This window comes from Eleutherodactylus coqui, chromosome 6, assembly GCF_035609145.1.
Source record: "Eleutherodactylus coqui strain aEleCoq1 chromosome 6, aEleCoq1.hap1, whole genome shotgun sequence".
NCBI lineage: Eukaryota > Metazoa > Chordata > Amphibia > Anura > Eleutherodactylidae > Eleutherodactylus > Eleutherodactylus coqui.
Window position 1 is genome coordinate 27,695,028 of NC_089842.1, and position 24,727 is coordinate 27,719,754.

Here is a 24,727-nt window from a genome sequence, read left to right on the forward strand (position 1 = left end):
TGCAATTTCTTACACTGCTGAGGTAAAATGAATGCTGCGCTGTGATTGGTTGCCATTTCTTATACTGCTGAGGTGACATGAAAGCTGTGCTGTGATTGGTTGCAATTTCTTATACAGCTGAGGTAAAATGAACGCTGTGCTGTCATTGGTTGCTATTTCTTTTACTGCTGAGGTAACATGAAAGCTGTGCTGTGATTGGCTGCTCTTATACTGCTGAGGTAACATAAAAGCTGTGCTTTGATTGGTTGCTATTTCTTATATTGCTGAGGTAACATAAAAGCTGTGCTGTGATTAGTTGCTCTTATTCTGCTGAGGTAACATGAAAGCTGTGCTGTGATTGGTTGCAATTTCTTATACTGCAGAGGTAAAATGAACGCTGTGCTGCAATTGGTTGCTATTTCTTTTACTGCTGAGGTAACATGAAAGCTGTGCTGTGATTGGCTGCTCTTATACTGCTGATATAAAATGAAAGCTGCGCCGTGATTTTTTGCTATTTCTTATACTGCTGAGGTAACATAAAAGCTGCACTGTGATTGGTTGCTATTTCTTATACTTCTGAGGGAAAATAAAAACTGCACTGTGATTTTTTGCTATTCCATATACTGCTGAGGTAACATGAAAGCTGCGCTGTGATTGGTTGCTATTTCTTATACTGCTGAGGTAAAATGAAGGCTGTGCTGTCATTGGCTGCTATTTCTTTTACTGCTGAGGTAACATGAAAGCTGTGCTGTGATTGGCTGTTCTTATACTGCTGAGGTAACATAAAAGCTGTGCTGTGATTGGTTGCTATTTCTTATACTGCTGAGGTAACATAAGAGCTGTGCTGTGATTGGCTGCTCTTATTCTGCTGAGGTAACATGAAAGCTGCGCCATGATTTTTAGCTATTTCTTATACTGCTGAGGTAAAATGAACGCTGTGCTGTGATTGGTTGTTATTTCCTATACCACTGAGGTAAAATAAAAGCTGCACTGTGATTGGTTGTTATTTCTTATACTGCTGAGGTAACATGAAAGCTGTGCTGTGATTGGTTGCAATTTCTTACACTGCTGAGGTAAAATGAATGCTGCGCTGTGATTGGTTGCTATTACTTTTACTGCTGAGGTAACATGAAAGCTGTGCAGTGAGTGGCTGCTCTTATACTGCTGAGGTATTATAAAAGCTGTGCTTTGATTGGTTGCTATTTCTTATATTGCTGAGGTAACATAAAAGCTGCGCTGTGATTGGTTGCTCTTATTCTGCTGAGGTAACATGAAAGCTGTGCTGTGATTGGCTGCTCTTATACTGCTGATGTAAAATGAAAGCTGCACCGTGATTTTTTGCTATTTTTTATACTGCTGAGGTAACATAAAAGCTGCTCTGTGATTGGTTGATGTTTCTTATACTGCTGAGGTCACATAAAAGCTGTGCTGTAATTGGTTGTTATTTCCTATACCCCTGAGGAAAAATAAAAGCTGCACTGTGATTGGTTGCTATTTCTTATACTGCTGAGGTTACATGAAAGCTGTGCTGTCATTTGTTACTATTTCTTATGCTGCTGAGGTAACATGAAAGTTGTGCTGTGATTGGTTGCTCTTTCTTATACTGCTGAGGTAACATAAAAGCTGTACTGTCATTGGTTGTTATTTCTTATACTGCTGAGGTAACATGAAAGCTGTGCTGTGATTGGTTGCTATTTCTTATACAGCTGAGGTAAAATGAACGCTGTGCTGTCATTGGTTGCTATTTCTTATACTGCTGAGGTAACATGAAAGCTGTGCTGTGATTGTTTGCTATTTCTTTTACTGCTGAGGTAACATAAGAGCTGTACTGTGATTGGCTTCTCTTATACTGCTGAGGTAAAATGAAAGCTGTGCCGTGATTTTTTGCTATTTCTTATACTGCTGAGGTAAAATTAAAGCTGTGTTGTGATTGGTTGCTATTTCTTAGGCCTCATGTCCACGGGCAAAAGAAGAATTAAAATCCGCAGCGGATTTTAACTCTTCACCCGCACGCGGATCCGCATCCCATAGGGATGCATTGACCACCCGCGGGTAGATAAATACCCGCGGATGGTCAATAAAAGTGATTTTTTTAAAAATGGAGCATGAAAAAATCTGGACCATGCTCCATTTTCGTGCGGGTCTCCCGCAGGGACGGCTCCCGCAGGCTTCTATTGAATCCTATGGAAGCCGTCCGGATCCGCGGGAGACAAAAATTGGAATTTACTCACCCGCTCCAGATCTTCCCTTCGCCGTGGCTTCATCTTCTCTCCGTCGGTATATTAGCACTTTCTGCTTAGGTTAAGCAGCGCTGCTGATTAGAGCCAGCTGATTGGCTCTTCGACACCACGTGACTACGCAGCGTGCATGCTGCGTAGTCACATTGTGCCGAAGAGCCAATCAGGTGGCTCTAATCAGCAGCGCTACTTAACCTAAGCAGAAAGTGCTAATATGCTGTCCGTCGCAGCCGGATCTTTTTTCATCGGACCGGCGCATGCGCGAGGCACGCAACCGACGTGCCCTGCGCATCCGCCAGGCCGAAGAAAGAAGATCCGGCCGCGATGGAGAGAAGATGAAGCGGCGGCGAAGAGAAGATCCGGAGCGGGCGAAAGGTGAGTAAATTCTTATTTTTATGCCTCATGTCCGCGGGGCAGGAGGGACCCGCTACGGATTCTCCACGGAGAATCCGGAGCGGGCCTGATTTTCCCCGTGGACATGAGGCCTTATACTGCTGAGTAGAGATGAGCGAGCACCAAAATGCTTGGGTGCTCATTACTCGGGACGAAATTTGCGCGATGCTCAAGGGTTCGTTTCGACCACTGTTCGTAGGTCGTCTGCACTCTCAGTGAAAAACTGCCTGACCTTTGAGCACCTCGGCCTCTGCAGGGTGGCATGGTGCGAGAGGGCGCTTTGGGAAACAGTTGGTGGATTATTCGGTCTGGCCCTGGCTCTACCCCTGGTCACTGCACTGCCCTGCTGCTGCACTTGCCTCCCCCTCTGAAGACCTGTCCTCAGTAGGCTTAGCAAACCAGGTGGGGTCAGTCACCTCATCGTCCAGCTGCTCTTCCTCCGAATCCTCTGTGCGCTCCTCCCTCGGACTTACTGAAATTACTACTACCTGAGTGATAGACTACTGTGTCTCATCGTCATCGTCCTCCTCACCCACTGAAAGCTCTTGAGACAGTTGCCAGAAGTCCCCAGCCTCATCCCCCGGACCCCGGGAACTTTCCCAAGGTTGGGCATCGGTCACGACAAACTCCTCCAGTGGGAGAGAAACCATTGCTGCCCATTCTGGGCAGGGGCCTGAGAACAGTTCCTGGGAGTCTGCCTGCTCCTCAGAATGTGTCATTGTAATGGAGTGAGGAGGCTGGGAGGAAGGAGGAGCAGCAGCCAGAGGATTCAGAGTTGCAGCAGTGGACGGCGCAGAAGTCTGGGTGGTCGATAGATTGCTGGATGCACTTTCTGCCATCCACGACAGGACCTGCTCACACTGCTCATTTTCTAATAAAGGTCTACCGCGTGGACCCATTAATTGTGAGATGAATGTTGGGACGCCAGAAACGTGCCTATCTCCTAATCCCGCAGCAGTCGGCTGCAATACACCTGGATCAGGAGCTCGGCCTGTGCCCACAACCTGACTTGGGCCTCCGCGTCCTCGCCCGCGTCCACGTCCTCTAGGCCTACCCCTACCCCTCAGCATGGTGTATTACCAGTAGTGCAGAAACAGAACGCTGTAATTAAATGTGCCGCTTATTATCCTGTGGTTGGAGGCTGACTTCGCTTACGGAACGCACAGCAGAGCCAGGAAAGAATTTAGCGCAAGCCTGCTGTAACACTAAGCTGCGTATTAATTAGGGCTACTACCCCCAGCAAAGACGCAGTACACTGAGGACGGTCACAGGCAGCCCAAATAAAAAAATTTTCCCCAAATTTTTTTGAAAAAGCCCACTGCCTATATAGACAGTATATCTCTTTCACCTTTCCCACTGTCCCTGCCTCACCACTACTGGCCCCATACTATGTAAAATTACTGCAGACTGAGGACGCAATGCTCTGCTAGGCCGATATACAAAAAAAAAAAAAAAGTGCAACAATGCTAAAAGCAGCCTCAACAGTACTGCACACGGTCAGATATGGCCCTAAGAAGGACTGTTGGGGTTCTTGAAGCCTAAAATCACTCCTAACACTCTCCCTATAGCAGCTCCAGCATCAGTAGCACTTTCCCTGATCTCTGTCAGAATGCATTTGTGGCGAGCCGCGGGAGGGGCTGATTTAAATACTCGGGTGACACCTGATCTCGCCAGCCACTCACTGCAGGGGGGTGCTATAGGGCTTGAACGTCGCAGGGGGAAGTTGTAATGCCTTCCCTGTCTTTCTATTGGCCAGAAAAGCGCGCTAACGTCTCAGAGATGAAAGTGAAAGTAACTCGAACATCGCGTGGTGCTCGTTTCGAGTAACGAGCATCTCGAACACGCTAATACTCGAACGAGCATCAAGCTCGGACGAGTACGTTCGCTCATCTCTACTGCTGAGGTAAAATGAACGCTGCGCTGTCATTGGTTGCCATTTCTCATACTGCTGAGGTAAAATGAACACTGCGCTGTCATTGGTTGCTATTTCTTATGCTGCTGAGGTAACATGAAAGCTGCGCTGTCATTGGTTGCTATGTCTTATACTGCTTAGGTAAAATGAATGCTGCGTTGTCATTGGTTGCTATTTCTCATACTGCTGAGGTAACATGAAAGCTGTGCTTTGATTGGCTGTTCTTATACTGCTGAGGTAACATAAAAGCTGTGCTTTGATTGGTTGCTATTTCTTATACTGCTGAGGTAACATGAAAGCTGCGCCATGATTTTTTGCTATTTCTTATACTGCTGAGGTAAAATGAACGCTACGCTGTGATTGGTTGCTATTTCTTTTACTGCTGAGGTAACATGAAAGCTGAACTGTGATTGGCTGCTCTTATACTGCTGAGGTAAGATGAAAGCTGCGCCGTGATTTTTTGCTATTTCTTATACTGCTGAGGTAACATGAAAGCTGCACTGTGATTGGTTGATATTTCTTATACTGCTGAGGTAAAATGAACACTGCACTGTAATTGGTTGCTATTTCTTATGCTGCTGAGGTAACATGAAAGCTATGTTGTAATTGGTTGCTATTTCGTATACTGCTGAGGTAACATAAAAGCTGTGCTGTGATTGGTCGCTCTTATTCTGCTGAGGTAACATGAAAGCTACGCCATGATTTTTTGCTATTTCTTATACTGCTAAGTTAAAATGAATGCTACGCTGTCATTGGCTGTTATTTCTTATACTGCTGAGGTAACATGAAAGCTGTACTGTGATTGGCTGCTCTTATACTGCTGAGGTAACATGAAAGCTGCGCCGTGACTTTTTGCTATTTCTTATACTGCTTAGGAAACATGAAAGCTGTGCTGTGATTGGTTGCAATTTCTTATACAGCTGAGGTAAAATGAACGCTGTGCTGTCATTGGTTGCTATTTCTTATACTGCTGAGGTAACATGAATGCTGCGCCGTGACTTTTTGCGATTTCTTATACTGCTTAGGTAAAATGAACGCTGCCCTGTCATTGGTTGCCATTTCTCATACTGCTGAGGTAAAATGAACACTGCGCTGTCATTGGTTGCTATTTCTCATACTGCTGAGGTAAAATGAACACTGCGCTGTCATTGGTTGCTATTTCTCATACTGCTGAGGTAAAATGAACGCTACGCTGTCATTGGTTGCTATTTCTTATGCTGCTGAGGTAACATGAAAGCTGTGCTGTGATTGGCTGCTCTTATACTGCTGAGGTAAAATGAAAGCGGCACTGTGATTTTTTGCTATTCCTTATACTGCTGAGGTAACATAAAAGCTGTGCTGTGATTGGTTGCTATTTCTTATACTGCTGAGGTAAAATGAACGCTGCGCTGTCATTGGTTGCTAATTCTTATACTGCTGAGGTAACATAAAAGCTGTGCTTTGATTCATTGCTCCTATACTGCGGAGGTAACATGAAAGCTGTGCTGTGATTGGCTGTTCTTATACTGCTGAGGTAACATAAAAGCTGTGCTGTCATTGTTTGCTATTTCTTATACTGCCGAGGGAACATAAGAGCTGTGCTGTGATTGGTTATTATTTCCTATACCACTGAGGTAAAATAAAAGCTGCACTGTGATTTGTTGCTATTTCTTATACTGCTGAGGTTACATGAAAGCTGCACTGTGATTGGTTGCTATTTCTTATACTGCTGAGGTAAAATGAACACTGTGCTATGATTGGTTGTTATTTCTTATACCACTGAGGTAAAATAAAAGCTGCACTGTGATTGGTTGCTCTTTCTTATACTGCAGAGGTAACATGAAAGCTGTGTTGTGATTGATTGCTCTTTTTTATACTGCTGAGATAAAATGAAAGCTGCACTGTGATTTTTTGCTATTCCTTATACTGCTGAGGTAACATAAAAGCTGTGCTGTGATTGGTTGCTATTTCTTATAATGCTGAGGTAAAATAAAAGCTGCACTGTGATTGGTTGCTATTTCTTATACTGCTGAGGTAAAATAAAAGCTGCGCTGTGATTGGTTGCTATTTCTTATACTGCTGAGGTAACATGAAAGTTGCGCCATGATTTTTTGCTATTTCTTATACTGCTGAGGTAACATGAAAGCTGTGCTGTGATTGGCTGCTCTTATACTGCTGAGGTAACATGAATGCTGCGCCGTGACTTTTTGCGATTCCTTATACTGCTTAGGTAACATGAAAGCTGCGCTGCGATTGATTGATATTTCTCATACTGCTGAGGTAACATGAAAGCTGCGCTGTCATTGGTTGCTATTTCTTATGCTGCTGAGGTAAAATGAACGCTGTGCTGTCATTGGTTGCTATTTCCTATACTGCTGAGGTAACATGAAAGCTGTGCTGTGATTGGCTGCTCTTATGCTGCTGAGGTAAGATGAAAGCTGCGCCGTGATTTTTTGCTATTTCTTATACTGCTGAGGTAACATGAAAGCTGCGCTGTGATTGGTTGATATTTCTTATACTGCTAAGGTAAAATGAACACTGCACCGTAATTGGTTGCTATTTCTTATGCTGCTGAGGTAACATGAAAGCTGTGTTGTGATTGGTTGCTATTTCGTATACTGCTGAGACAACATAAAAGCTGTGCTGTGATTGGTCGCTCTTATTCTGCTGAGGTAACATGAAAGCTACGCCATGATTTTTTGCTATTTCTTATACTGCTGAGTTAAAATGAATGCTACGCTGTCATTGGCTGTTATTTCTTATACTGCTGAGGTAACATGAAAGCTGTACTGTGATTGGCTGCTCTTATACTGCTGAGGTAACATGAAAGCTGTGCTGTGATTGGTTGCAATTTCTTATACAGCTGAGGTAAAATGAACGCTGTGCTGTGATTGGCTGCTCTTATACTGCTGAGGTAACATGAATGCTGCGCCGTGACTTTTTGCGATTTCTTATACTGCTTAGGTAAAATGAACACTGCGCTGTCATTGGTTGCCATTTCTCATACTGCTGAGGTAAAATCAACACTGCGCTGTCATTGGTTGCTATTTCTCATACTGCTGAGGTAAAATGAACACTGCTCTGTCATTGGTTGCTATTTCTTATGCTGCTGAGGTAACATGAAAGCTGCGCTGTCATTGGTTGCTATTTCTCATACTGCTGAGGTAAAATGAACGCTACGCTGTCATTGGTTGCTATTTCTTATGATGCTGAGGTAACATGAAAGCTGTGCTGTGATTGGCTGCTCTTATACTGCTGAGGTAAAATGAAAGCGGCACTGTGATTTTTTGCTATTCCTTATACTGCTGAGGTAACATAAAAGCTGTGCTGTGATTGGTTGCTATTTCTTATACTGCTGAGGTAAAATGAACGCTGCGCTGTGATTGGTTGCTAATTCTTATACTGCTAAGGTAACATGAAAGCTGCGCTGTGATTGGTTGCTATTCTTATACTGCTGAGGTAAAATGAACGCTGCGCTGTCATTGGTTGCTAATTTTATACTGCTGAGGTAACATGAAAGCTGTGCTGTCATTGTTTGCTATTTCTTTTACTGCTGAGGTAACATAAGAGCTGTGCTGTGATTGGCTGCTCTTATATTGCTAAGGTAAAATGAAAGCTGTGCCGTGATTTTTTGCTATTTCTTATACTGCTGAGGGAACATAAGAGCTGTGCTGTGATTGGTTGTTATTTCCTATACCCCTGAGGTAAAATAAAAGCTGCACTGTGATTTGTTGCTATTTCTTATACTGCTGAGGTTACATGAAAGCTGTGCTGTCATTGGTTGCTATTTCTCATACAGCTAAAGTAAAATGAAAGCTGTGCTATCATTGGTTGTTATTTCCTATACCACTGAGGTAAAATAAAAGCTGCACTGTGATTGGTTGCTCTTTCTTATACTGCAGAGGTAACATGAAAGCTGTGTTGTGATTGGTTGCTATTTTTTATACTGCTGAGATAAAATGAAAGCTGCACTGTGATTTTTTGCTATTCCTTATACTGCTGAGGTAACATAAAAGCTGTGCTGTGATTGGTTGTTATTTCTTATACTGCTGAGGTAACATGAAAGCTGCGCTGTGATTGGTTGCTATTCCTTATACTGCTGAGGTAACATAACAGCTGTACTGTGATTGGCTGCTCTTATTCTGCTGAGGTAACATGAAAGCTGCGCCATGATTTTTTGCTATTTCTTATACTGCTGAGGTAACATGAATGCTGCGCCGTGACTTTTTGCGATTTCATATACTGCTTAGGTAACATGAAAGCTGTGCTGCGATTGATTGATATTTCTCATACTGCTGAGGTAAAATGAACACTGCTCTGTCATTGGTTGCTATTTCTTATGCTGCTGAGGTAACATGAAAGCTGTGCTGTGATTGGTTGCTATTTCTTATACTGCTGAGGTAACATGAAAGCTGTGCTGTGATTGGCTTCTCTTATACTGCTGAGGTAACATGAATGCTGTGCCGTGACTTTTTGCGATTTCTTATACTGCTGAGGTAACATGAAAGCTGCGCTGCGATTGATTGATATTTCTTATACTGCTGAGGTAAAATTAAAGCTGTGTTGTGATTGGTTGCTATTTCTTATACAGCTGAGGCAAAATGAACGCTGCGCTGTCATTGGTTGCCATTTCTCATACTGCTGAGGTAAAATGAACACTGCGCTGTCATTGGTTGCTATTTCTTATGCTGCTGAGGTAACATGAAAGCTGTGCTGTGATTGGTTGTTATTTCTCATACTGCTGAGGTAAAATGAATGCTGTGCTGTCATTGGTTGCTATTTCTTATGCTGCTGAGGTAACATGAAAGCTGTGCTGTGATTGGTTGTTATTTCTCATACTGCTGAGGTAAAATGAATGCTGTGCTGTCATTGGTTGCTATTTCTTATGCTGCTGAGGTAACATGAAAGCTGTGCTCTTATACTGCTGAGGTAAAATGAAAGCGGCACTGTGATTTTTTGCTATTCCTTATACTGCTGAGGTAAAATGAACGCTGCGCTGTCATTAGTTGCTAATTCTTATACTGCTAAGGTAACATGAAAGCTGTGCTGTGATTGGTTGCTATTTCTTATACTGCTGAGGTAAAATGAACGCTGCGCTGTCATTGGTTGCTAATTCTTATACTGCTGAGGTTACATAAAAGCTGTGCTTTGATTGATTGCTAATTCTTATACTGCTGAGGTAACATAAGAGCTGTGCTGTGATTGGCTGCTCTTATATTGCTATGGTAAAATGAAAGCTGTGCCGTGATTTTTTGCTATTTCTTATACTGCTGAGGTAAAATAAAAGCTGCACTGTGATTGGTTGCTATTTCTTATACCGCTGAGGTAACATGAAAGCTGTGCTGTGATTGATATTTCTTATACTGCTGAGGTAAAATGAAAGCTGTGCTATGATTGGTTATTTTTTATACTGCTGAGGTTACATGAAAGCAGCGCTGTGATTTTTTGCTATTCCTTATACTGCTGAGGTAACATAAAAGCTGTGCTGTGATTGGTTGTTTTGTCTTATACCTCTTAGGTAAAATAAAAGCTGCACTGTGATTGGTTGCTATTTCTTTTACCGCTGAGGTAACATGAGAGCTGCACTATGATTGGTTGCTATTTCTTATACTGCTCAGGTCATATGAAAGCTGCGCTGTGATTGGTCGCTATTTCTTTTACTGCTGAGGTAAAAAGAAAGCTGCACTGTGATTGGTTGCTATTCCTTATACTACTGAGGGAACATGAAAGCTGTGCTGTGATTGGTTGCTATTTCTTATACCACTGAGGTAAAATGAAAGCTGCACTGTGATTGGTTGCTCTTTCTTATACTGCTGAGGTAACATGAAAGCTGCGCTGTGATTGGTTGCTATTTCTTATACTGCTGAGGTAAAATAAAAGCTGCATTGTGATTGGTTGCTATTTCTTATACTGCTGAGGTAAAATGAAAGCTGCACTGTGATTGGTTGCTACGTGGAATAAATTGTTATTATTGTGAACATCCAATTGCCACTCTCACTCAATACATTTACACGCGCTTTTTTCATTGTTAGTTTAATCGATTTGAATTCTCATAATCTTTCGTATACTGCATTTTTCCATTTATTTATTTATTCTTTTTTTTCCCAGCAAATTTGCGAGCATCGGAGGCGGAGCCTGACCGCGGAGAGTGATGGCCGCATAGGACGAGTGCTCCGTCACACAGGCACAGCTACAGGCTCCAAAAAGCTGCAATCTTAAGATGAAATGGGGAAAATCACTAGAGAGAAAGGTGGTGAGCACCAGGGGACCCCGCGACCAGCCCGATGTCAGTCGGATCTCCAGCGCTTCTTAAAAGACCGGAGCTCCCGCACGCAGCAGGCAAGATGGCGCCGGCAGCAGCTGCAGCCCGATCCATAGCGCGGGAGGGAGAAAGCTCCTCAGAAGAAGAGGAAGATGAACCCCTGTCAAAAGGCTTTATGAGGGAACTACTCACCAAGACAATGAAACCGGTAATGACTGAGCTTACTGAGATCAAGGAGGAGGTAAGGAACATGGGGAGGAGGGTAGAAGACCTAGAAAGCTCCGCAGCCATCATCACCACACACACAGGGGAGCTGGCTGCAGTTGTTAAAGAACAGCATCTCCACTTAAACAGAATGCTCCTCATGCAAGAGGACATAGAAAATAGAAATCGCCGAAATAATGTTCGCATCAAGGGGTTACCGGAATCATGGGCGCAAGAGACTTTGCAGAAAATAGCCATGGGAATTTTCACAGATCTCTTGGGGGTAGACAGAGCTACATCTATTGCCATTGAGAGAATCCATAGGGCTCTGAGACCACTACCAGCCCCCAACGACCCCCCGAGGGATATTATCTGCAGACTCCTGGCCTTCCCAGACACCGCGGCCATCTTGAATGCAGTACGAAGTGCCAGAAACATACAATATGATGGTACAGCAATTCAGATATATCAAGACCTCTCGCCCACTACCCTAGCCAAACGCAGACTGCTCAGACCCCTCCTTGAGGGTCTCAAAGCAAAGAAAATAAGATATGCATGGCTATACCCGTTCGGCATTGGCATCACCCACAAAGGGAAAAGACTGAACATCCGCTCCCCAGAGGAGCTTCAAGGCTGCTGGCAACATCTGGGGTTAGAGCCCATAGAGTTACCAAACTGCCTTCCCCTACCAGAGTTCCCGACTCTCCCACACCTTCCTACTCCTGTAAGTTGGCAAACAGCTAATAACTCCAAATCACCTAGGAGTAAACTCAAGAAGAAGACCAGAGAGGAGAGTGCCCCAGGGGACACCTGAACTCCTAGGTACAATCTCAGGACACCCTCTCCAAGACTGCAGATACGCAGTCCAACCTAGTTCAATTCCAGGATTAGACCCCCCCTTCCAATGTTAAGGGGCAATCCGGTCTTTGTAGTTACACCGGTTAAAACCCGTAAGTTACGAACTCTCTCAGGAAAAGAACTTGATTCCCATTACAAAACAGAATTGGATCGCTCAGAGCATCCCCATAGAAGAAGGAGCCTGCCTGTGCCCCTCCGATCAGGCATTCTTCGAACCAACGAAAGCCAAGGATCAGAGCCTTGGTTACACCTTGGACAAATTTTTTGTCTTACACATTATATACCCCGCCTCACCTCTACAGAGAGACTCCTGTTACCCGGGGGGCGACCCCCCCCCCCCCCTCTCTCTGTATCTCTAGGAAAAGAGAACCGTTAAAGACACCATCCTCAGCTTACAACAAACCGACAACAAAGGTTTCTTGGGATATATATCCCAGTTTCCCTCTCCCCCCTCCCTCTCTTCTTTTCTCTTTTCTTTTTTATTTTCCCCTGCTTCCCCGTCTCCTCCCTCCTACCTCCATTCCTGTACACCCCCTGTGTCTACTTGATCCTCCGCCGGCGGACCATAAGCCGCCTCTGCACACCTCCTCTGCCCCAGCTTCCAGGTCTTCGAATTCTCTTTGCCACCAAGTCCAAATTTTCATCTGTAACAACTGACTAAAATTGTGTAACCTGTTTTAATTGCTTTGTTATACTTTCTCAGATTGCTTGCCGCCGCCGCGTCTCCTCCCAAACCAACTGCTGCTCCAGCAAAAGCCAAGTCGTGATCATGGATCTGGTGAGGGTCACGTCTTTCAATGTCCGGGGCCTCAATACACCTCAGAAAAGGTATAGTATCTCCCAACTTATCAAAAAATATAAGTCAAAGATTTTATTACTACAGGAGACACATTTTAAACTAGACAAATGTCCATGCTTACCAGGGAGAGCGTTCACCCAGAGCTACCACAATCCACACCCGACCTCCGCCTCCAAGGGAGTCTCTACCATGTTCCATAAATCTATAGCCTTTAATCTCACGGCCAAATATTCAGATGAGTTAGGAAGGGCACTATTTTTATTATTAATACTTTCTTTATTAACGCATTCAAAAAAGATTGACATACATTAAGATGGCAAAGGAGGGTAAAATAAGATGGTTATTATGCATGTACAATGTAAGCAAGTCAGAATAATCACTTATTTTTAGATATTGACAACAATTAACATAGAGATATAAGAGCATTGAGCTAAAAAGAAGGAAAGTCATGTAGGAATAGAAACATAAAAAATAATAAGGAGAAAAAGATAGTAATAAGACAAATAAAAGGGGGAGGCGGTATCGGGTAATTGGGAGAAAGGTGGAGGGGGAGGGTAAGGGGAGGGGTAGAATTTGGATCTCCGTTCTAAGAAGGGGATGTTCAAGTGTGAGCAGCAATGACTGTGTGTGTGTGGCTCTGAGAGATCAAGAAACTTTATCAGAGTCTTCGGTGGACCAGGGTTCACTAGATTAATTGTGGTTGAGTGGGCTTTTTGACAACCATGGTTTCCAGGTTAGTAGGAAGTTGTCGTGCGTTCTGGATGTCTTACTTGTGAGTTCCTCAAATCTGCAAAGTTCATTTACTTTGGCAAGCCAATGACTTATTGTAGGAATGTCAGGTGTTAGCCATTTTGTAGGTATCAGTGCCTTGGCCGCTGTTATGAGGTGGGTAGTAAGGTTGGTCTTACTAGGATTGTAGTTTGAGGAAGGTTTGGCTAATATGATATGTTCAGGTAGGAGTTGAAAGGAGTTAGCTATGATTTCTTGGATCTTTAATTCTATTTGGTCCCAGAAGGGCTTTATTACTGAACATGTCCACCAAATGTGTAATAAGGAGCCCACCTGACCACATCCACGCCAGCAGAGGTTGGAGTCAGCCAGTTTATAGGCAAAGAGCCACTCTGGAGTCCTGTACCATCTTGTTAATTACTTGAAATGATTTTCTTGCAGCTTAACACACGTGGAGTGGCCATGTGAGCTACCCAGCATGACTCTCAGGTCCTCATCTGAAAGATTAATGTTGAGCTCCTTCTCCCAAGAGAGAATGTAAGCTGGTTTGCTTGTCATTTGCGCTGTTATAAGTTTCTTTTTGATTTGCGAAAGTTTCCTGCTGGAGTTGCTGCAAGTTGTCATCACTCGCTGCAGCTCTGTGTACGAGCGTGAGGATGGGTAGGCCAGGTAAAATTTCTCTACGTTATATAAAGATGGTGGTAAGTTAAGGGGTTGAGTGGTGGCAATGCAGTCTGGGAAAGCAAGTTTTCTATATATTGTTTACCTCTGGGTATACGGGCTACCCAGAGGTCAGTGATGGTAAGCTTCTCAAAGGCGAACCATAATTTTTCTGTGTGGTGGTCCAATTTTAGTCCCAGATAGTCTGGTATCAGAGATAGGGGGGCCACCGGAGATGGGTGCGGTGCTAGGTCGGCGCGGAGAGTATCCCACATCTTACATGCACCTTTTAGGAGCGGATCAAATGTGGTCTTCTTGTAAGTATTTTGTTTGGGAAGCCACATGTCTCTTAAAAAATATTTGCCATAGGTGGCTTGCGCTAAGTTTCTCACTATTCTATTTTTTGAGGGGTTGGTAAGTTCCAGCCATCTGATTAGTTGAATTGAGTTATAGTAGCGAGACATGTCCGGCAAATTGATTCCCCCAAACTCCCTCTTCTGTGCCAGTAAGTTGTGGGTTAGACGGGGTCTCCTATTTTTCCATATAAATTTGGAGAATATTGTTCTGATCTGTTTAAAGAAGGAGTCCGGGAGGAAGATTGGGAGCATTTGCATTTTGTATAAGATCTTAGGGACTATGTATGTTTGTAGGAGGTTTCTCCGGCCAAACCAAGAAATTACTGGTAGGTCGTATGTTTGCAGGGAGGAAGAGATATTTTCTAAGAGTGGGAGAAAATTTCTATCGAAAAGGTGGTCTAGATTTTTTGTTATTTTGACACCTAGATATTCGATGGAGGTCTCAGACCAAGTGAAACCTGAGGTTCTTTTTAGTTTTTTGGCGACATCAGGAGATAGAGATACATTTAGAATGGTCGACTTAGCTTCATTAACTTTAAAGTTGGAAATGTATCCATAAAGGTCGAGGATGCTTTTTAATATTGGGAGGGCTTGTTCTGGGTTGCTGAGAACGAACAGGATATCGTCTGCAAAGGCTACGGATTTGATTGAAAGGTGTTTTAGGTGAATTCCCTGGATGTCTTCATTCAGGCGTTTCAAATGAAGCAGGATTTCTAGCGAGAGGATAAAGAGGGTTGGGGAAAGTGGGCAGCCTTGACGAGTTCCATTGGAGATAGAAAAGCGTGGAGCAAAGGAGTCGTTTACTTTGATTTTGGCATAAGGGTTTGAGTATAGTGTGAAAATTGCTTCGATTAGGCGGGGGGGGGGGGGGGGGAGTTAAATTTAGATAAGGCTGCTCGCATGAAATTCCAATCTACCCTATCAAAAGCCTTTTCGGCATCTATACCTAGAAAGACTAAGGGGATTTTTTGTTTTTTGGCATAGCTAATTATGTGAAGAAGTCTAGACGAATTATCCTTACCTTCTCTTCCTGTGACAAAGCCGGACTGCTCTTCATTTATTAGGTTGGGAATAAATTTGTTTATTCGTTTGGAGAGGATTTTTGCCCAGAGTTTAATATCTAGATTTAAAAGAGAGATTGGCCTATAGCTTCCACATGATAGTGGATCTTTACCTTCCTTGTATATAAGTGTAATGTAGGTTTCTTGCGTCTGTCTCGGTAAATGTGAACCCGTTAACAGTGCGTTGAAAGATAGGGTTAGGTGGGGTAGGAGTATGTCTTGAAATTTCTTGTAATAAAATAAGGGTAATCCATCCGGGCCTGGGCTTTTGTGAAGAGAGAAGCTATTCAATACCGAAGTAGTTTCCTCCAAAGTGACTGGAGCGATTAGGGAGTCTGCTTCTGCTTGTTTTAATTGGGGAAGGTCCAGGGAGGCAAATAGTTTGTTTAGTTTCCTGTTTTTTGTTCCGTTCGATTGATCTTCTTCTAGGTTCAAATTATATAGTTGAGAGTAAAATTTTTGGAAAGTTTTTGCTATCTGTGGGGTTTCACTGTGCGTCTTTCCTTCTGAATCAGTTATTTTATGTATGTGTGTTTTTCCCCTAGCTTTTTTTATTAAAGAGGACATGAGTCTGCCACCCTTGTTACCATGGGCAAATAGTTGATGTTTATAATATAGTAAGGATTTTGCAAATTTACTATTTAGTATATCTTTAAGAAGTTCTCTTAAGCGTGTTAGTTCTGGATGGGTTTCTATTACTTTATTTTGTTTGGCTGCCTGTTCCAGTTTGGAGATTTGTGATAGTATATCATTTATTCTTTCGAGTTTTTGTTTTTTCTGTGCGGAGCCAACGGAAATGAGGATACCTCTTATATATGCCTTGTGGGCTTCCCACACCAGGGATATTTTTCTGGGTTAAGTTGATTTTCCTTAAAATAGTTTTTCAAATGGGTGGAGATAATCTCCAGGGCTTCTTGGTTCTCTAAAATTGTTTCATTTAGTCTCCAACTCCAGGACTTATGCGAAAGAGGGGCCAAGTTGATGGAGCACGTGACTGGGGCATGATCGGAGACTGTTATGTTTCCTATGTGGGCATGTTTTAGGTGTTGGATTAGTGAAGTGGAAATGAGAATGTAGTTGATTCTTTGAAAGGATTTGTGGGGAGCAGAGAAAAAGGTATAGTCCTTGCCTGTAGGGTTCAAAGTCCTCCAGGTGTCAGAAACTTTTAGCTCACTCAGGGCCTTATGGAGTCTTTTTCGTGCTCTTTGAGAGATCTGAGATCTTCCTGAAGATGCATCTAAGATGGGGTCTAGGGTCAAATTTAGGTCTGATCCTATAACTATTTTGCCTTCTGCAACGAGTGATAGTTTATTTAGTGCTTCTATCTGCCAGGTCACTTGGTTATTATTTGGCACATAAAGATTTGCTAGGGTAAAGGTTTCTGACATAATCCTGCCCTTTAAAAATAACAGACGACCCTCTTGGTCAGAGAGTCTCCCTGTCTCGACAAAGGGTACTGAAGGGTGTAGTGCAATTGCTACCCCTTTGGAAGCACTCCTAGGGTGGTTGCTAAAAAACCATCTGTCGAACATTTTTTTGGGAAATCTCTGGGGTGCCACGTCTTTGAAGTGGGTCTCCTGAAGAAACGCGACAGAGGTTTTAAGTTTCTTCAGGAGCCACATCACTCTATTTCTTTTTTGAGGGGTATTCAAACCTTTGGTGTTTAGAGAAGTAAAAATGAGTTTGTTTGTCATTTTTGTAAAAGAATCTTGTTTTGTGTAAATGGTAGTTTGTGATTTTTTGGAAAAATCAGAAAAAAATCAGAACGAGAGATCTTTCGGTGTTGTTTCTTATAGGGGAGAAAGGGGGGAGAGAGTGGGTAAGGTATCTGTTTAGGTTGGGATGAAGTAAGAGGTCAGAGTTAGAAATTAAACTTTAAGGGTTGAAGTTTAAAAGGTTGAAGTTAGGTGTCTGCTACCTCAAGAGACTATGGTTAGGTCTGTGAGGGAGCGGGTCAGATAGTGTATACAACAGGACAGTACAGCAGTACCGTCAAAAGTTATCTAGTACTAGATTTAAATTTGCTTGCTGTGCACCTACAAATTGCAGGTGTGCGACTAGCTGAACATGTTTGTATTAAAGTGAACACAATGGCAGAAACACGAGAGTCATTCGGCCAGCGAGGGCCCAAAAAGGGCAGGGCAGTTCCGGAACGCGAAACAACAAAGAAGCCTCAAACAAGCCTCAAAAAGCGGCAGGTGTTGTGAGCTGGGCCCTACTACTACCCCCATGGGAGCTCCAGGATGACTTAATGTCTGAGAGAGAGACTCCCCATCCCTTCATCTAGCATGAGCTCCAAGAGCGATTAGTGATAAACAGGCATGGGGGCCACACCCCACATTCAAATGGTTTCCAACATAGAGCCCACCTCATCGCCCCATCACTCCCACGGCTCCACCCCAGGGGGTACACCCCGCCACGGAAGGGCACTATTTTTAAAAGGAACCATCAATAACATCAAGCTAACGATAGCCAACTTATATGCACCTAATGCCAACCAAGTAAACTGGCTGATAAACCAGTTAAATATACTAAAAGAGTTTGCAGAGGGCCCGATTATCATAGGCGGAGACCTGAATTCCTCATTGAACCCTCTCCTAGACTCTTCAACAGGAAGATCTTGGATCCCACAAAAACAAATTAAAAAACTCAACAAAACCCTTCAGGACCAGGGAGTCGTGGACACATGGTGAGCACTTAATCCCTCAACAAAAGACTACATTCACTATTCCCGGGCACATACCTCATACCAGAGGTTGGATTACATCCTAACCTCCCACAATATACTAACAAAAGTAGAAAAAACAAAAATAGAGGCTATTACTATTTCGGATCATGCACCCATCCACGCAGATATCAGAATCAAAGGAGAGGGCCCAAAAGAATGGATCTGGAGGCTCAACACCTCGTTGCTCGACCCAGAAACAGACAGAGCTTACCTATCCAAAATGCTAACAGAGTATTTCCTTCTCAACTCCGTAGGAGAGGTACAGTTTCCCATGATCTGGGAGGCACATAAGGCCTATGTAAGAGGCCTTTTGATTTCACTGGGAGCGAGAATTAAAAAACAAAAACAAGCAGAAATAGACGAACTCTTAATAAAAATAGCGAAATTGGAGCAAGCAACCAAACTTTCACAAGCACTAGACAAATTAGGAGAACTAGAAGAGACGAGACGCACCCTTAAATGCTTATTAGAAGCCAGGCATCATAAAAACACTTATATTTTAAGCATATCGCATATGCACACGGTAATAAGGGGAGCAAATTCACATCATCCTTAATTAAAAAGGCGAAAACTAGAAACCTTATTGCAGCAATCAAAGACCACGAGGGCAAAACAGTGACCTCCTCTCGGGAAATGGCAGAATGCTTCCAAAAATTCTATGCAGATCTGTACGATCTCAAAAGACAAGATCCACATGGAGAGCAAAAAAACAACGGAGAACTAATAAAAAGATTCCTAAACTCTATTAAATTGCCAACACTAGGGGAGAAGGAAGCTGACTCCTTACTCAAACCAATTTCATTTCAAGAAACAGAGGAAATAATAATGCTCAGCCCTGAGGGGAAAAGTCCTGGCCCAGATGGTCTTTCATTGAGATATTATAAGGTTTTTAAGGATATCCTCGCCCCGAAATTAAGAGATCTCTTTGAAGCACTCATGTCAGGGAGTCCCCTACCAAAGCAGGCACAAGAAGCGCACATCACGCTTATACATAAAGAGAAAAAAGATCCACAACTCTGTAGCAATTACAGGCCAATATCTCTAATAAACCTAGATGTTAAATTCTGGGCAAAACTCTTAGCAAAAAGACAAGAGGACCTGATACCATCCCTAATAGACAAAGAACAAACGGGCTTTGTTAAGGGCCGAGAAGGTAAGGGAAACAGCTATAGATTAATTCACGCAATAAGATACGCCCAAACCCACAGAATTCCGCTAGTGCTAATGAGTACTGATGCTGAAAAAGCGTTCGATAGGGTGAGCTGGAGCTATATGGAAAATGTATTAGCACACTTTAATTCCCCCCCCCCCCCCCCCACATTCATCAAGGCAATACTGTCATTATACAAAGAACCCTATGCGAGATTGAAAATCAACAACATATTATCTCCTCCTTTTAACATCAAGAACGGAACCAGGCAGGGCTGTCCGCTTTCTCCAACCCTGTTTATCCTTGCCATGGAACCCCTTCTACAAAGTGTAAGAATGAACCCGAATATACAGGGACTCAAAATAGGCACAAAAACCTTAAACACGGCCGCCTTCGCAGACGACGTCATGTTCGTGATATCAGAACCCGAAACGAGCATCCCGAGTCTGACGTCGCTGCTGGAAGATTTCGGATCGGTGTCTAATTTTAAAATTAATTACGCTAAATCCACTGTCTTAAATATCTCGTTGACCCCAGCGAGATATGACGCCTTTAGCTCTAGCTCACCCTTCGTGTGGTCTAATACATCAGTAGAGTACCTAGGGGTCACAATTACAAAAAAGTCCGAAGACCTATATCATCAAAACTTTATCCCACTTGTAACACAGATCAAACATCTACTCCAGACATACGATCTTCCATTCATTTCATGGATTGGCAGAAAAAATATACTAAACTCATACATCCTCCCAAAGATACTATACAAGCTCAGAATGCTCCCGATCGCCCTTCCCCAGGCCTTCTTCAAGGCTCTTCGTTCAGCTTTTAATGGTTTCACCTGGAGACAGAGAAGACCCCGCATGGCTTACAGCCTTATGATTAGGAAAAAAGAAGAAGGTGGGATCGGCTTGCCATGTGTCCACGACTTCTATGTAGCTACACAATTAAAGTACTGGCTAGAACTTAACTCCCCTGGGAAGGATGAGATTCTGCACCAACTGGCACTGAGCTCACATGGAGACACTCTACAAGAAGAACTGTGGTTCCCAAACAAAAATCACTACAGATCAAAAAAATTTAATCCCCTACTAAAAGGTCCATGTGAGGTATGGGACAAACTGAAAGCAACTCTAGCACCGGACCCCTCCCCGGTATCCCCGCTGAACACCATCAATAAATTACTAGGGAGACCGACCGATGGCTCAATGAGAAGCCTTTGGAAGGCCTTCGACCAGCTAAAAATAAAAGACCTACAGATACACGCTCACAAGAAGGCCCCGGACATTGTCCATTCGTTGGCCCCCCATGAAAACAATGTCATTCCTACAAGAAGCACACATAATTAATACACTGGAGGAATTCAAGAAAAAGTATAGCTCCACCAGACCTGAAACCCCATTCGAAAAGTTACTCAGCCAGCACCCCCCAAAAAATAAAAACAAATTAATAACCTACCTACGCAAAAAGATTATAACACCACCCGAATATTACAAACCTACTTTCATTGGGTCCTGGGAGAACAAGCTAAATGTGGCTCTCTCCTCCTCCGACGTCAAGATAATTTTACAAACCGCCTTCGGCCACTCCCAGTGCATACTGTTACAAGAAAGCCACTAAAAGCTTCTCGTAAGGTGGTACAAAACCCCACAGTGGCTCTACGCCTACAAACTTTCACCACTTGACAGATGCTGGAGGTGCAACAGTGGAGTAGGCTCCTACAGACACATATGGTGGAGCTGCCCAGAAATAGTGTCCTTTTGATCGGAGTTCGAGGGAGTCATAAGGCAATTAAAACCTGGACTTAAATTGACAGAGGAAATGATATTCCTGTGGAAATCCTCCCCTAGCTTTCACCCACTAAAAGATAAGCTAATCGCTTTTCTGATAGACGCCGCAAAAGCCCTTATACCTACTTTATGGCTCCAAAAAACACCACCAACTCTAACCCAATGGAAATCGAAGGTAGATTCAATCTGTAACATGGAGGAGCTCTCAAGCTGGAACAAAGGGTCACATGATAAATTTGCCGAAGTGTGGACCCCTTGGAGGCGGATTGTTTAGATTGTTTAAATTGTCTAGATTGAGGGGCAAGGAGACCCCAGGACATACTAATATTCCAGGAACAATCCAAATTATAGAGGGGCTCCCCCCCCCCCGACTCTATATTAGTCAGCTACGATGGAGAGGGCCCCGGAGGTTGAAATGAGGCTGGGACGGACACCAGATCTGAGACTGATTATCTCCTGATTACGGAGGAGGAGAGAGACACAGACCAACAGGGAGGACAATGGTGGACCGGGTTGCCGGCGAGGTGGAGGAGACGCGGCGGAAATTTGGTAATACACTACTTAGAAAATATCCCACTGTACCCACCCCCCACCCCCCCTCTACCCACTACCCCTCCTACAAGCTTCGACCCCCTCCCTCAGCTCTCCTCCCCCCCAGCCCCTCCCCCCCAGCCCCTCCCCCAGAGTTTATGTTAATTTTTCAGTTTAAGGGCGTGATCAACCTCGCAGGATATCTAATGGGCGGAGTTCAGCCAAATTACAAACATAAGAAGAACATACAAGAAGCTCCTTAGAGCTATCGCTGTATAAATGACTTCCGAAAGTGGAGGAGGCTATGACCTCCACTCCCTGCGAGGAGAATGATCATGCAATTTGTTTACACTTAATTATACACATGTTTGCAAATGATAATAACCTGTTAAAATTTGAAAAACCAATAAAATTGGATTTAAAAAAAGAAAAAATTTGCGAGCATCGTCAACAGTTATGTCCCCTAAACGAAAATCGATTGGTCAATCTACATCTCAAGCACGAAAGAAAAAGGCATTACGAGCTTCAGAAACAGATAAACAACGGGAAGCAAGATTAGAAGCTGTTCGAATACAAACTGCTCAAGCCCGTTCTTCTCAAACGAATGAGCAACGAGAATCCAGACTGGAAACTGATCGATTACACACTGTTCAAGCCCGCTCGAATGAAACAGGAGAGCAACGAGAATGCAGATTGAAAACCGATCGATTACGCACTGTTCAAGCCCGCTCGAATGAAACAGGAGAGCAACGAGAATCCAGACTGGAAACCGATCAATCACGCACTGCTCAAGCCCGCTCGAATGACACAGTTGACCAACGGACAGCAAGACTGGGAACCAATCAAGAACGCAATGGTCGATCCAGACAGACACTGCACACTGATTTGAATCTTGCTGCATTCCATTATGATGCTGATTATGATTACAGTCATCATCTAAGTGTCGTTATTGGAAAAATGGACAACTTATGCAAATTTTGCTGTGCATTGAAATTCAAAAATGAAACTCCAGGAATGTGCTGCGCAGGTGGAAAAGTGAAATTGCCTGAATTGCATTTACCACCCGAACCATTATCAACGTTGCTATCCGGTGACACAAGCCAGTCTAAACATTTTTTTGGCAAACATAATTCATGTTTCCAGATGACATCGTTCGGTGCAACAGAAATCATACGAGACAATTACATGCCAACGTTCAAAGTCCAAGGCCAAATTTATCATCTTGCTGGATCACTTCTACCACTGCTGCATTCAAATCACAAATTTCTCCAAATTTATTTCATGGGAACCACCGATGAACAAGTTGATCAACGTTGTCGAGTCAATACCAGCACTAATCGAGAAATTGTTTCTGCATTACAAAATTTATTTGAGCAACACAACCAATTAGTTCAGCTGTTCAGGATGGCCCTCGAGCGAATGCCAGCTGATTATTACGTTGTTGTCATTAGAGCTGACAAAACACCAGTCGGCCAACACGAAAGACAATACAACCCACCAACAATTAATGAAGTGGTGATTGTCATAGTTGGCGAAGAATTTAACTCGCGTGATATAGTTCTTCATCGCAGAGATGGTCATCTTCACCGAGTCTCCGAAACTCATCGCTCATACGATGCATTGCAATATCCAATTTTATTCTGGCAAGGAGAAGATGTATATCATTTCAACATCAAAATGAGAAATCCACAAACACATGAGGAGACCAATAAGAAAGTCAGTGCCATTCATATCGATTGATGATTCGTGAGAACCCAGACAATCACATTTTGAAATGTCGGCATTTGTTCCATCAATACATTGTCGATATGTATGCAAAAATCGAGTCCGAACGACTTCTCTTCATTCGATTGAATCAAACCAAACTGCATTCAGAAGAATATATTCATTTACGTGATGCAATTGCTACTGATGGCAATCCCAATGAACTGGGAAAATGGTCATCCTGCCGGCTACATTCACAGGAAGCCCACGGCACATGCATGAATACGCACAAGATGCAATGACTTATGTTCGCGCATATGGCCGTCCAGATTTTTTCATAACATTCACGTGCAATCCTACGTGGGATGAAATTAAAGAACTTCTGTTGCCTGGACAATTGCCTTCGGATCACCATGACATCATCGCACGTGTGTTCAAACAAAAATTGAAATCCATGATGGATTTCATTGTCAAACATCATATTTTTGGGGAGACGTCTACGCTGTAGGATGTATTCCATTGAATGGCAGAAAAGAGGATTACCGCATGCACACATTTTGATTTGGTTGATCGACAAAATTACACCAGACAAAATTGATGAAGTCATCTCAGCAGAAATCCCAGATTTCAACATTGATCCAGGCTTATTCGAAGTCGTTACTAAAAACATGCTTCATGGTCCATGTGGCGCAATCAACAACTATTCTCCATGCATGAAGGATGGAAAATGCACGAAACGCTATCCAAGAGACTTACATGCCAAAACCATCACTGGAAATGATGGATATCCACAATATCGTCGACGATCAACTGAAGATGGTGGCAAATTAATCACTTTAAAAGTGTGCAACAATGACATGGAAGTCGATAATCGTTGGGTTGTGCCATATTCACCATTACTCTCAAAGACGTTCAAAGCACACATCAATGTCGAGTATTGCAATTCAGTGAAATCGATCAAATACATTTGCAAATATGTCAATAAGGGAAGTGATATGGCAGTTTTTGGAGTGGAAAATGCATCTGCACCAATCGATGAAATCGAACGATATCAATTGGGATGCTACATTAGTAGCAATGAAGCTGTTTGGCGTATTTTCTCATTTCCAATTCATGAACGTCATCCAACAGTTGTTCATTTGGCACTACATCTTGAAAATGGACAGCGCGTCTATTTTACAACTAAAAATTTACATGCAAGAGCATCTTCACCAGCGCAAACAACATTAACTGCCTTCTTCTCATTGTGCATGCATGATTTGTTCGCAGGAACGCTACTTTACTCAGAAGTGCCAAAATACTACACATGGAATGCATCAGCGAAAAATTTTCAACGTCGTAAACAGGGCAAACCAGTTGAAGGACATCCGAATATATATTCGTCCGACACGTTAGGCC

General features: G+C 43.2%; 1 pseudogene; it reads left to right on the top strand.

Annotated features, from left to right (window-relative positions):
• The first annotated feature begins 23,555 nt into the window (after positions 1–23,555).
• On the top strand, positions 23,556–24,724 carry LOC136633511 (uncharacterized; annotated as a pseudogene).
• Positions 24,725–24,727: the final 3 nt, after the last annotated feature.